The following is a 13,730-nucleotide window of genomic DNA, read 5'->3' as shown; positions in this document are numbered from 1 at the left end:
TAACTCTGATCATTGCAATAAGGAAAACAGGAAGAAAGGCCATTGTGGAGAGAGATGATGAATTCAGTTTTGGACATTGACTTGAAGATACTGATTGGTAAGGTCCAATAGACAATTGACTATCATATTCAGAATCATAGGAAAGAGAAACCTGGCAAGAAGATGTAGATGTAAGGTGTCCTTAGCGTATTCATAATTGAGGCCACAGAGCAGATGAGGTCATCCTAGAGAACGAGTCAAATGAGAAGGCCAAAGGTAACACCCTGAAGAACTTTTAAGAAGAAGGTAGAATTATAAAACTGACAACAGAAACTGAGAATGAAAAAACAAAGGAGAGAGTCCAGCTTCTGGCCATGATGGAGTGACTGCACTGCATTAATCCTCCCACTAGAAACAACCATAAAACCTGGCAAAATATACGAAATGGCTGTTTCTAGATGTTGGGTCATGTGGTGCAGTTCTGTGATGCCTGAGAGAAGGAGGTGGATGAGGTGAGAGCCTTGGGTGCTCCAGCTTTCGGTCTAGAGACATTTTTCTGCACCGCAGTGCAGGAAGGAGACGCTGCATCAGAAAACAGGGGTCTGGCTAAGTTGCAGAGAGAGATGGAGTGCAGGGCTCCTGATGCACAGCGGGAATTTGTAGGGCAGAGAAGTAGTGGGAAAGAACTGTGCCAGGAAGGAGCTCCTGAAATCTGCCTAGGATCCTACTGAGTATTTGAAGAATCCTAAGTTGTACACGTGTGAGCTGATGCTCCAGGAGCCTGGGCTAAGAACAACTACTGAGCAAGGAAAAGTTTCTGTGGAGCTGAGGTAAGCAATGATTAGAGCTTGAACAGGGCTGTGAAACCTTTAATTTCCTACCAACTAGAGTCAAGAGATTTTGTTGAACATCATGGACATTCAGTAGATTTGAGTCCACACATTAGAAGGGCATAGCAAGACACACTCCCAGGCAAGCCCAAAGACACACCTTAAAATTATCAAAATGATATGAAAGTAAGTTAACTCCTTCCAGAACAAAACTCAATAACGAGGAAACAAAATCCAAATACTCAAGAACTTAGTATCTATATGTCCAGTATACATTCGTGGTAAACTTTTTTCCAAATTTGCTGAAAAATATAAATGAATCCAAGGAGTTCGATAAGCATCAGACAGAATAAACAGAAAATCACAGCAAGGAAGACATCATAATAAAAATAACGACACCTGCAAAGAAGCAGGGCAATGTGGCCCTGACCAAGAGAAAAATCAATAAATATAAATATCTTCAGAAATTAGATAACGGAATTAGAAAACAAAGGCTTTAAAAGAACAATTATAAACATGCTAAAGGATTTAAAAGTAAATATGAAAACAATAAAGGAAAAAAATTAGACTTTCAACAGCAAAATGGAAATTACATAAAAAAAGAAACAGAAATTTTAGAAGTGCAAAATATATTGGAATGAAAAACCACTGGGTAGATTGCATAGCTGGTTAGACACTGCAGAATAAAGTCAAGGGAGTTTGTCATTATTTGAGGGAGGAAAGATTTTGGAGAGCAGATCGGAAGTTCAACAAGGGACAGACTTGGTTTGAGATTTCTACTCTCTGTGCCAGAGTAGACTTCATTTAAGCAGCTGGAAGTATGAGTCTAGATTTCTGGGGAGAAATCTTGGCTGAGATATAAATTTCTGCATTGTCAGTTTTTCTGAGAGAGTGAGTGTAGACTGAAAGGAAAAGAAGTCCCCCAAAGGGACCCTTGAGCACACCTATATCTAGAGGTGGGGGAGATGAGAAGAACAAGCAAAGACACTGGAAAATCCCAGAAAGACAGGAGGAAATCTAGGTGAATATAATGTTCTGGAAGCACAGGAGAAGGGAATGGTTAACTTTATCAAATGAATAATTGGCTGTGGTTTATGAAGCAGGTCAGTGATGATTATGATGAAAGCAGTTTTGACAGAGTGGTGAAGGCAAAACCCTGATTGGAGTAGATTTAAAGACAAATGGGAGTGGAGGAATTTGAAGCAGGGAGGAACACAGGCAAGACTTTGGTGCCAATCTTCAATCCTGGAGTGAACCTGATAGCATCATTGGTCCCGAGCTGGCCTCCATTCTCTTTTACTTAAGGCAATTGGTTATCAAACGGAAAGCATGGATTTGGCCTCGAGAAGCCTTCCAAGCTCTCATTAGAATGCTCCTTCTGTTTAATCTCAAACATTTGCCTGGTTCTCTTCACTTAAATGCAAGTGTCACAAACCAGAAAGAAAAAGAATGCACTGACCTGAAATTTCTCTGTGCTCAATGTTGGAATATCAACTAGGATACGAAAATCGTCTTCCGTTTATCAGCTGGAAGGGTTGTATACATAACATCCTTTTTTTTTTTTTCCAGCCATAATCATTAATGACAGAACCGCATTGCAATTATTATGCTATTATTTCTCTAAGTCTTCATCTTTGACCCACTGTTTTGATCTATGTGGAGACCATTTTACTTTAATAGGCCTTGTGTACTTGCTCCCATGTACAGCATTTATAGTTTTCCAGCACTTGAACTATACGCTTTTCTCACCTATAGTTTATTAGTCACCCACCCTAGAATTGAAGCAGCCCCATCCTTCTCCTTAGTCACTGAACTTTGAAGCTTGGGAGTATTACAAATGGAGATTTGGGGGGATTCTCAGACACCCAGTTTGGGCTGAAAGGAAGGCAGTGTCAGCGTGAAGAATGTATTTCACATTCGGTAATATTTGACCCCAGATGAAGTAAAACGTGGCTTCACCTCCAATGTAAATATTGGTCGGTTCCTACCCCATTAAGTGTTCCTGAAGACAAAGACTCTGGTCCATCAATCATAATAATACTCCCATTAGCTCTTAAGCAGCATGTTTGAATAGGAAACTGCCTCTCCCTGTCTCTCTCTCTTTTTGTCCGTTGATGATTTAGAGACAGTAAGATCTCCAGGCTTATCTTAAAAATATTTACTCAGCTTCTTTCAGTGATCATGTCAGAGCTTGGTCATAAAAACATACGTTTCTCTAAAGCAGAAGATGACAGAAGATGAGGAACACAGAGAGCCTCTGTCTGGCCTAATATTTTGGTGGAAGGTGACAGAGGAGATTAGAAAAGTAACAGTGAGGAAATGTTTTTGATTATCTGTCTGCTCCACTCAGTGAAACAAAAACAAAGGTATAAAATCTCCATCTGGTTTCATTTTATCTTCTCCCATTAGGTCCAGGTCTACCTGTTCTTCAGACTTTTTTTGTTTTCGTCTTCCTGTGTTTTGTCTACTTATTCTCTTTGTGTTTCTGACTTGTGTTTATCATTGGAGAAGCTAAGCTGAATATGTGAGTTTTAAAATGTGTAAAGATAAGACTACAACAGTATTAAAGGTGTGTTCCTTCTTTGCGGAGGAATAAACCATAAACAGTCATGGTTGATCTAAGTGATTTTAAAGGATAATTACAGGGATTATACTAGTGGGAGGATCATATTAGTCCTATTAAAAATGATACTTTCCATGAGTTTTATTTCCCAGTATTTAATGAAAAGGATGCACTTACATGAGAAAATTAGTTATTATTATTATCATAATAACTTTGTCCCAGGTGTGATGTGAAGACCTTTGCATGTACCATCTCATGTGACTATCAGTTCAAAATTCTATCTTGCCTATAGCATGACTCTCATCTCTTAATAGAAGATCATGAGCTGAGAAACCAAGAGATTTTTATAGAGGACTTGGAGCCCTCACTGAATGGGAGACATTTCATGTGCTGTCTGCCTGGGCCACGGATCACTGTGAAACCACCGACTCAGCTGAGCATGCGAAAGTGGCCTGACAGCATCACTTGACAGGAAGGATTTCCAAATAGAGGAACAATGTCCTTAAGATTTTTGATGTGTTATCTAGGACTTTGACACAAAGACGTATTTTTCCAGCCCCTTGGACATGGTGTTCCTCTTGTTGCATGAAATCATACTCTTGATGGTGAAAACCAGTATGAACTTGGATCCATTAGTCCAGTTTTGTAGCCTCACATAAATATCTATCATTAAAACACGGGCGTTGGGGCTTCCCTGGTGGCTCAGTGGTTAAGAAGCCGCCTGCCAAGTCAGGGGACACAGGTTCGAGCCCTGGTCTGGGAAGATCCCACATGCCCCGGAGCAACTAAGCCCATGCGCTACAACTACTGAGCCTGTGCTCTACAGCCCACGAGCCACAACTACTGAGCCCACATGCCACAACTACTGAGCCTGCGCTCTAGAGCCCGCAAGCCACAACTACTGAGCTCGCGTGCCATGACTACTGAAGCCCTTGTGCCTAGAGCCTGTTCTCCTCAACAAGAGAAGCCATGGCAATGAGAAGGCTGTGCACTACAATAAAGAGTAGCCCCCCCTCGCCGCAACTAGAGAAAGCCCGCCCGCAGCAACGAAGACCCAATGCAGCCAAAAAATAAAAAAAAAAAACAAAAATTTTTTTAAAAAACCATGGGCGTTAATGTACCTGAACATGTGTGTTTCTCATTATTTTCTCCTGATATTATGCTAATCTCAATAATCCCTATTGTAAGTGACCTGTGTCTCTAATTGGATTTTATTTCAACATCATAGGCTTATTCAAGACCATTTGAAAACTGTGCAGTTATTCTATTTAAAATACTTACCGACAAGATAGCTTAGGTTATCTGATAGTAATTCTTTGAAAAAGGAAGAGAGCGATATTCCCATTTTAGTTATGAATATGTTAAAAGACAGAGAAGGTAAATGATATCCCCCAGGATAGAGGGTTCATTGGTAGGAATAACAATGTTAAAACTCAAGACTCCGAAATTACAAATCACTTTGCCATGCAACCATGATATTGCAAACCAAACCAAATTAAATAAAAGATATGAAAATGTGTATTTGTGGAATAGTGCAAAGACAAAGGCTAAGGGCTTGGAATCTTTGACAAAAATATCAGAAAAAAAAATTTTTTTTTTTTTGGGTGGCAAAGAGTTTTGAATTCGATGCTTGAAGAAATACTCCATAAAGCAGATCTTGAAAAATGAAAACTTGTCATCATAGGAAACTGGTTAATCTTTTCACCTTACGCTTTCAGTTTTCCACTAGTGCAGAAAAGGCAATCTTCAATTCTAGGTCCAATATGTTGAACCTTCGGTGGCCACAGAATGTTTTCCTGAAATACATTCAACAACAGATAATACATTTTAAACCCCAATGCTTCCCATTCTTAGAAGTTACCTTGCCTCGAAAAATGGATGAACCAATGCAGGCGAGCACTTAGTGCATGGCTGTGATGGCCTCGTGGTCAAACATTGCTCAGCAGGGAACTCTTTGTGTTCTGGATACAATTGGAATGAGTTAAAAAAGAAACAAACCAAAATCTGGAAAAACCAGAAAATAAGATGAGCCAACTGACTTACTGACTGCTACCTTAGGGATGTGGGGAGGTAGCAACTACCAGTAGTTAGAGAGCAAAATATGGCAAGAGGACCTCTGATGGTAGTTATGAACTTTGTTAAATGAATACAGGTCATGTGGGGTGTAGGAGGAGATACATACTCTGATATCACTCTCCTCCCAGCCACCCAGTGCTTCCTGTTAGTCAAATTCAACCAACCTCAGAAGCAAGGGAGACCTTTGATGCAGTGTGTCCATATTGTTTGGGCGAAACATGGCAGAGAGAGGCTCTGGAAATGCTCAGCACATCGACTGTTATCTACTATACGGTGTACTTTCCCATTAGCTAGTTAATTTTACAATCCTGAATATGATGAGGAAATGACCCAATCAAAAAATGAGCAGAAGACCTAAATAGACATTTCTCCAAAGAAGACATCCAGATGGCCAATAGGTACATGAAAAGATGCTCAACATCACTACTTATTAGAGAAATGCAAATCAAAACTACAATGAGGTATCACGTCACACCAGTCAGAATGGCCATCATCAAAAAGTCTAGGGCTTCCCTGGTGGCGCAGTGGTTGAGAGTCCGCCTGCCGATGCAGAGGACACGGGTTCATGCCCCGGTCCGGGAAGATCCCACATGCTGCGGAGCGGCCGGGCCCGTGAGCCATGGCCACTGAGCCTGCACGTCCAGAGCCTGTGCTCCGCAATGGGAGAGGCCACAGCAGTGAGAGGCCGCGTACCACACACAAAAAAAAAAATGTCTACAGATAATAAATGCTGGAGAGGGTATGGAGAAAAGGGAACCCTCCTACACTGTTGGTGAGGATGTAAATTGGTGTAGCCACTGTGGAGAACAGCATGGAGGTTCCTTAAAAAACTAAAAACAGAGCCACCATATGATCCTGCAATCCCACTCCTGGGCATACATCTGGAGAAAAGTCTAAGTTGAAAAAATGTATGTACCCCAATGTTCATAGTAGCACTATTTACAATAGCCAAGACATGGAAGCAACCTAAATGCCCATTGACAGATGAATGGATAATGAAGATGTGGTATATTTCTACAATGGAATACTACTCAGCCATAAAAAAGAATGAAATCATGCCATTTGCAGCAACATGGATGGACCTAGAGATTATGAAACTAAGTGAAGTAAGTCAGACAGAGAAAGACAAATATCATATGATATCACTTATATGTGGAATCTAAAAAATGATTTAAATGAACTTGTTTACAAAGCAGAAACAGTCTCACAGACATAGGAAACAATGTTACCATCATAACATGGTTACCAAAGGGGAAAGGCAGGGGAGGAATAAATTAGGAGTTTATGATTAGCACATAAAAACTACTATATATAAAACAGATAAACCATGAGGTCCTACTGTTTAGCACAGGGAACTATTTTCAATATCTTGTAATAAGCTATAATGGAAAAGAATCTGAGAAAGAATATCTATATAGATATAGATATCTGAGTCACTTCGCTCTACACCAGAAACTAACAAAACATTATAAACCAATTATACGTCATTAAAAAAAAAGAAACTGAAGATGAGAAAGGAGAATTCATATGCTAAGGTTTCTACAACTAGGGTGTGACCAAATCAACACTCAGACATAAGCATCAGACTCCAAGGCATTTTGGAGCACCTTCTATTGAACCAGAATAACCCTTAGGAAGAGTCAAGCTCCTGGCAGAAGAGTGAGTGATTCAGAATTAACTATAGTCTATCACATTTCAGTAATACTTCTTATTGCCATATATGGCTACCATCACTGCCAGCTTTGTCTTCATAACCAGCCAAGTCAGCAGTGACAGGTGAGGAGACACATCAGTGGATTCAGTCTTAACACCTGGTATCATCCAGAAGTGGTCTTATTGTTGGTGGATTACGTAGGTTATGCCAGTGATGAGCTGTGGTTGTTTATGGAACCTCTCATTTGTAGTATGTTCTTTTTTTTTTCTTTTTTTGCGGTACACGGGCCTCTCACTGTTGTGGCCTCTCCCGTTGCGGAGCACAGGCTCCAGACGCGCAGGCTCAGCGGCCATGGCTCACGGGCCCAGCCACTCTGCGGCACGTGGGATCCTCCCGGACCGGGGCACGAACCCGTGTCCCCTGCACTGGCAGGCGGACTCTCAACCACTGCGCCACCAGGGAAGCCCTGTAGTATGTTCCTAGCTTTGGTCAGTCTGTGCATTAGTCTTTGTTCCCTGCTTAACATTCCAGCCTGGAATTCCAGATACCTAGAATGATATCTGGTGTGTACAGAATGTCTGATGCATCATTAAGTGGATGAATGAACAATCAAACGAACAGGCTTTATTGGATCCTCAGCCTTCTGGTCCAGACCCTATTAGCTAAATCTAACGCCACCACCATTATCATCATCTTCATCATCTTGACTATTTGGGGGCACACAGCAGATGCCAGCTACTATGCTAAGCACTTTACGTTATGGTTCAACGTGATGGTTTCAACAACCTTGTGAGGTTTGGTACTTTGCTTTTATAGATGAGGAAACTGAGGCTTCGCAAAGTTAAATAAATGGTGCAAGATCCTACATTAGTAAGTGGTAAAGGTGGAATTTGACGCTAGTTCCACTGTCTCCAGAGCCTGCATATTGGACGACTTCTCTATATTATCTCGTTTCCCACCTGCTCATCCCTGGAATACACAATTCCTTGACTCTATATTACTGCTTGCTACAATTAAGATTATCACTCATAGTTTGGCTCTCCTCCCATTATTTTTCCCTACTAGAGAGTAGCTTCCTATACTTCTCTATGCTGTTTTCTTACCCAGGATTGCTTGCATCATCCTTGGGTTCTAAAGCCTCTTTTGAACAGAACACTAGATATTCTGGAAGCAACCTGAGGGATGGAGTTCTGGAGCCTTTTTATTCTCCCAAGACTCTAAGCCACTTGGGTCCACTATTCTCTCTTCTCTATGGTCCTTGGGTATCAGCATATTATACACTCATGATTGCCCCAAATAGTTCAGGTTTGGGGGGGAGGGGCACTTGGCTGCTTAGATTGTGTTTTATTTTATTTTTTATGGAACCAGGTAAAAAATTAAAGAATCTGAGAGATAAAGTGTCTACATTACTATGTTCTTAGCCAGTTCGTTGTCAAGAAACGGGAATAAAGCACTGGTGGAATAATCTCTTCAACAGTGTCTTAGTTATCAGAGCCAGACACATTTGCAAATGCCCCCAGTTGACGTACCTGTACTTGGGTTTAGTCATCTGAAATTACATGTGCTTAAAACTTTGGTTCTGAATCTTTCCCCAGGAGAGAGAGAAAAAAAACCATCGGTCTCCATGGCATCACATCTTATTTTTTTAAGCTTTTTATAGATTCAAACCCCATTTCTAACCCTCATGATGATTCAGGCTGTGTCTATACGACACCAACACATATGGTAAAAAAGGGAAAAATTCAGGGTAATAATGGTGGAGTTAATTGACAAAATTCTCAATAAAGTAAAATTCCACCTGTTTGGAAGTCTTTTAGAATTCAGACCTTCCAGATTCTTAGGATTTTAACTATTAACATTAGGTATTAAAAAAAAAAAACCCTCTAACCATCTTGTTTAGAAATCCTCCTAAATGTTTAGCAGATTTATACTCCAATAACACTGTATACTAGATAACTTGAAATATACTCCAATGTGAAACATCTAGAAATACCAGATAAAATATAAGAAACACGCCAAGAGGTTAAAAAATGAAGAGAAGGCTGGAACCATAGAGTGAGCTGTCACTTACCGCTTGGCTGTCGTGAGGACTTGAGTTTAATGAATAAGCTGGAAGAGAAGAGAAAGTCTTTGGCTCATACTAGGTGGGAAGTTGGACCTGACACCATCACATAAAATCAAGATTTTTGAAGGATTACACCTTTAATGATGGAGTAAAATAGAAAATGTCCACCCACCAGCAAAGAGATATGACACAGAATGTTGGCTTTCTTATTCTGGCTCTGGATTAGAGGGGACGGGAGGGAGAAAAACTCTCCTCTGAGAGCTCATAACAATCTAGCCCTAAAGCACATTTGGCATACGAAGTCACACCACTTGAAAGATCCTGAAAAGCACAAGTGAAAGAACTCAGCATGCACACATGCATACACATGAAATAGTCCCAGCTTACTGTTCCCGACAGAAATTAAAACAATTTCCAGAGGGATTTTCAATCCAGTTCACCTAAAATTCCTCCACATAAATCCCCCTCAAACATAAGTGAATAATGGAAAATAATAAAATACCCTAGGACTTGCTACTCAGAGACTGGCATGTGGCCCAACAGCATCAGAATCCCTGGGAGCTTGTTAGGAATGAAGAACCTCAAGCCTTGCCCTAGACTGAGTGAATTGAAACATGTAATTTTACAAGAGGCACAGATGGTTCAAGTATGTGTTGAAGTCTGAGAAGTACTACTCGAGAAACAAGCCACCATAAGCAATATCCTGCACAAAGAACATAGTAGACTTCCAGAAATATTTGATAGAGGAATTTTTGGATGCAAACATAATGCATTTGGATTGATTTAGTAGAGAAACGATGGAGCCAAACATATGAAACAAAATATTATGGTATTGAAAGAAAACTAGGAAGAGATATATCAGTGGAAAATATGGTCATATAGTCATTGGAATGAAACTCAATGTAGATGTTAAACAGAAGATAAAGAAAGCACAGCTGTAGAGAGAATTAATGAATTGGATGGTAGAGCTCAAGAAATTATACAGAATGCAATACAGACAAGCAAAAATCTATAAAATAAAAAAGAGAGGTTAAGAAAAATGGAGAAGGTCCACCAAATGTTTTTAAAAACATTCCAGAGGAATGAATAGGGAAAACGTGGGGTAGGTAATATTCACAGAGAAAATAGCTAAGAACACTCTAACATTTTTAAAGACTCAAACCCTTAGATTCTGGAATCACAGTAGACTCGAAGCAGTATTTCAAAGAAAAAAGAATTTTACAATTAAATCATTAGTAAAGAAACTACAGAAAGACAAAGAGAACATTTTTAAAACATCGAGAGAGAAAAAAACAGGTTACCTATAGAGGAAGGAAAATGATACGAGTAGAAAATTTCTCCAAAAGAAACAATTAAAATGAGAAAACAGAGGATTATCTCTCAAATGAAAGAAAAAATAAATCTCGATGTCAAATTTCATGTCATCCTCAACAATAACTCCAAGATGAGCAAAAATAAAGACGTTTTCAAACATCAAAACCTATGATTATTACCAGTAAATGATACTAAATGAACCTCAAACTTTGCTGCAAAGTGTATGTCTTGGACCAGAAACAGCAGCGTGAGCATTACCTGGAAGGTGCCAGAAATGTAGCATTGCAGGTCCCATTTAGAACTTCTCAAGCTTTAATGTGCTGTAAGTCACCTAGGGACCTTGTAGAGATTCTGCTTCATTACATCTGGGTCCTGAGGGTCTCCATTTCTACTAAGCTCCCAAGTGACACCCATGCTGTTGATCCAATTACATTTTGAGTAGCAAGACCACTCAGGAAGAACAACACTTATGCACCCGCATGGTAAGAATTTAATTATCAAGAAGGTATGGTGAACGTTGCAATGATTCTGTGTGAAATAAATTTGGTATTGTTATGCTTTCTTTGCTTGAGGAAAAAAAAAAAAAGAAGGCATGGTGAGAAATAATATGGGTAAACATGTGGGTAAATCTAGACAAGTGTTCACATAAAACAACAAAAACAATAGCAACCAATTTAATAAGAAAGCAGTGTGGAAATAAAATACTGGAAAACAATGATATGTAAGATGGGAATAAGATACAGATAGTTAAATATTTTAAGGTCTTCCTAATACGGGGGCAGTGCTATCGATTGACTTTTTAGTTCGTTAAGGAAAGTAATTTTGGACCTATATCTTCCTAAGCAGTAGATGGTAAGTGTATAATATATTTTATTTACTTTTTTTTTTTTTTCGGTACGCGGGCCTCTCACTGCTGTGGCCTCTCCCATTGCGGAGCACAGGCTCCGGACGCGCAGGCTCGGCGGCCATGGCTCACGGGCCCAGCCGCTCCGCGGCATGTGGGATCTTCCCGGACCGGGGCACGAACCCGTGTCCCCTGCATCGGCAGGCGGACTCTCAACCACTGTGCCACCAGGGAAGCCCATATATTTTATTTACTTTTTATCAGCAAGTCCTACTTTATCTCAGCCCACCGTGTTCTTTAAATTAAATAATTTTCCAGTTCAGAACCCTGCTATCCTTGTCTGCTTTTTGCTTCTCTTCTCTGTAGCCTCAATTTTCAAATGTAGTCCAAAATAAATGCCTCTGTTTCATTATTACCCACACACTCCTTAAATCCATGCCAGCTGGCTTTCTTCTTTACCATCTTAAAAACCTCTCTGTTAAAAGTCACCATTGACATCCTAGTTAAAGAATCCAATGGCTCATTCTTTATTAAGCTGTATCAATTTCTCTAAAGTCCTGCTACTTAAAGTGTGGTCTGTGTATCCTTGGCATCAGCACCACCTGGGTGCCTGATAGAAGTGCAGAAGCTCTGGTCTCCTTTCAGACCTACTGCATTAGAATCTATAGTTTAACAAGATAATTCTTGTGATTCGTTTGTGCATTAAAGTTTAAGAAGCACTGCTGTAAAATATTTGGCACTGTGGACCACCCACAAGTGCTTGAAATGTTCTCGTGTTTTGTCTTCCACTTTCCTTATTGCTTTCTTTTATATTTTTTTACATTGTCTTTAGCATATTTTTCTCCTTTCATTGCATAAATGAAGGTTTTCTCCAAGTTCTTTATCTTGGCCCTTAACCCCCATCCCCACCCCTACTTTCTCCCTCCCTCTGTCTTGACAATTTACTCCAGTTAATGACTTCCATTATTTTCCTAGACAGGTAGTTGGTTCACTTCAGAATCACCTAGGCTGCTTGTTAAAAATAACATTTCAGGGGCTTTTCACCAGAGCATCCAAACCAGCAGGTCTAGTTCAGGACCAGGAATATATTTTTTTTGCGGTACGCAGCCCCTCACCGTTGTCGCCTCTCCCACTGCGGAGCACAGGCTCCGGACGCGCAGGCTCAGTGGCCATGGCTCACGGGCCCAGCCGCTCCCGGCATGTGGGGTCCTCCTGGACCGGGGCACGAACCCGCGCCCCCCGCATCGGCAGGCGGACTCTCAACCACTGCGCCACCAGGGAAGCCCATAGTTATCTGTTTTATGTATAGTAGTGTGTATATGTCAATCCCAATCTCCCAATTTATCCCTCCCCCACCCTTCCCCCCTGGTAACCATACGTTTGTTCTCCACATCCACCAGGTCACTCTATTTTAAACAAAAGGAATCCCTGGATCTCCATACCCCTTTCCCAGATGGAACTTCTTAAATTTCTTACTTTTGTCAATGGAATCACCATTCTAATCACAGAGGCTCACAGCCTGGATATCTTCCTTCATCCCCTCTCTCTCCCATAACTACCTGCAACTATTTACTGGGTCCTATTGCTTCTGTCTCCAAAATATTTCTTCCAACCTCCCATTTGACCACATTCTCCCTGGCATTGCTCAATTCTGGCCCATGTTATCTGTTTCTTAAAGTATCCCTCCATCCCACAATGCAGAACACTTCGTCCACCAATTCCCTTTTATGTTCTTTCCCCAACTTGGCTCTGCATTTCTCACTGGTTACTTGGCCCACTACCGATCTCTTCTGCAGAATATAAATACCACCTAACAATTCTGAAGGACTAATTACATGTCAAGAACTGGCTAAGCATTCAACATGGAGTGAAGGTTATTATCATCCCTTTTTTTCTTGAATAGATAAACAAGGCTCAGGGGTAAAATAATTGTCACTGGCTGGCAAGTGAAGAGAAAGATTTAAACCGTGTAATTTGTAGGACCACCTAAACTCTAAAGCCCTTGTTTCATTATAAAGAAACTACTTCATAATATCTACTCCTTCACAAGCTGCTCCATGCTCTTTTCAAATCTAATTAAATCCTGGGTGTCTCTTGTGAACCCCGGTTTTTATTGGGTCCCATCCAGTGCTTGTTTTTTTTTTTTTTTTGCAGTACGCGGGCCTCTCACTGTTGTGGCCTCTCCCTTTGCGGAGCACAGGCTCCGGATGCGCAGGCTCAGCGGCCATGGCTCACGGGCCCAGCCGCTCCGCGGCATGTGGGATCCTCCCGGACCGGGGCACGAACCCGCGTCCCCTGCATCGGCAGGTGGACTCTCAACCACTGCGCCACCAGGGAAGCCCCAGTGCTTGGTTTTTAAACATTCATGCAACATGTGACAGACATGGACCAAAGTTAGGGTAAGT

The sequence above is a fragment of the Stenella coeruleoalba genome, assembly GCF_951394435.1.
Source record: "Stenella coeruleoalba genome assembly, chromosome: 19".
Classification (NCBI taxonomy): Eukaryota; Metazoa; Chordata; class Mammalia; order Artiodactyla; family Delphinidae; genus Stenella; species Stenella coeruleoalba.
Note: the sequence above shows the minus strand (reverse complement) of the source record.